Below are 1884 nucleotides of genomic sequence, written 5' to 3'. Positions count from 1 at the left end.
CTTGTGCAGTTTGCTGTATTTGTTTCATCTTTTAAAGGGATGGTTCCACCAAATATTCAAATGTGCTCACCATCATGTGGTTGCAAACTTTTATTATTGTTCTTTATTCTGTTGAACACTATAAAGACCAGGGTTGGGCAAAAATACATTGAAATATTAATTTTAAAAAAATCTTTATTTTAGCTGTATCAAAATAAGCAGTCTCAACGTGTATCAAATTAAAGTACAGTATTTTGGATTAAAAAAAATATATACTACCAAACACTTTTACAAAGCAGCATTACACAAATCTTCAACCAATCCCTTCCCCATTAAACTGTCCTGAAGTAAACAATGTTTGATGGCAAATATGGCCAGTAAAATTGCCATCATCTCTGTACATTGATTATTCAACCTCTTGATATTTTAAAATGGTGTTAAAGAGTAAAATTTTTGTTCACAGACATTTTTTTTTTTAATTTTGATTGCTGCTATTGAACTCTATACTCAATGTAAAAACTGTATTAGGACTTTATGAGGATTAAATATTACTTGTTTTGTATGTTTTGTATGCAACATCTTAAGGCTTACATCTTTTCTCTTCATTACTGTACAGTGGATGCGCTAAACAACTACTGGCATTTAAAACATGATGAGGTATTGTAGGAATCGCCACTGTAAGACTTATTGGTAACGCTTTAATAAATACTAGGAATCCTTTAAGCATTAGCAAGTAGTTAATTCATTATTTAAGTATTAACTTTACATTAATAGACATTAGTAAGCAGTTAATAAATACAGCTACAAATGCTCTATTCTTGATTTACGAGCACATTCATAATGTGCTTAATTGTTGTTTTCATACTTTGTTAATAATTATTGTTTCATTACTTAAGTATTGCATTAGTTACAAACCAGTTATTTAAGAACAGCTGGTGCTATTTTAAGATCATTCAGAATGCATAAGTAAATGATTAATAAGCAATTAAAATTAGCATGTATACATCTTATTCAGGCATATACTAGTTAATTTGTATGGTAATAAATACTTTAATCACTGGACTTCATTCAGTTTTGTGACCTAATCTAGTGCTAATCTATTTATGGTTAATAAATCCCTTATGAATGACAATTAAAGGCTCAGTTAAATTGTAAGCAGAAAAAAAACACAACTATTAAATTCTATTCATTTGAAGATACACAAAAGAAACTGTATCTAATGAAAAATAAATCATTGCAATCTTATCTAAAATAAAATTACTGTACAGTTTAAACATCACTAAATTACTTTGAAATGTTTCATGATATTTTGTTAAATAACATGTTGTTTTATCCATTTTTTGTTTAATTCTGTTTATTTCTAATTGTATTTTGAGACTCCTGTTATTCGGCAATGTTTAAAGTTTACCTTTTTTTTATATAAGATTCCAAAGATTTGTTAATTTAATATTAAGCCTTTAAATGTCATTTATAAGGGATTTACAAAGCATAAATAGTCCTCACTTTAGATTAGGTCACAAAACGGCATGAAGTTGAGTTAATAAGGCATTTGTTAACATGCATATTAACCATTACTATACGCCTCAATAGTAGGAATTATAAAAGGTTGATTTGAATACTTAATCATCTAACTCATTCCGAACGATTCTAAAAGCCACCAACTACTCTTAAATACAAATGGTTTGTTGTTAATGCAATAATGAATTTAGTAATAAACAGTTATTAAGTAATAAAGTAAAAAACATACAATTAAGCATGTTATAAATGTGCTTATAAGTCAAGAATAGAGCATTTGTAGCTGCAGTTATTATATATTGCTAACGTCTATTAATGTAGTGTTAATGCTTAACAGATAATGAATTCACTATTTGCTAATGCTTAATAGATTCAAAGTGGGTAGTTATT

Source organism: Danio rerio, chromosome 12 (genome assembly GCF_052040795.2).
Source record: "Danio rerio strain M-AB ecotype USA chromosome 12, GRCz13ab, whole genome shotgun sequence".
Classification (NCBI taxonomy): domain Eukaryota; kingdom Metazoa; phylum Chordata; class Actinopteri; order Cypriniformes; family Danionidae; genus Danio; species Danio rerio.
Note: the sequence above shows the minus strand (reverse complement) of the source record.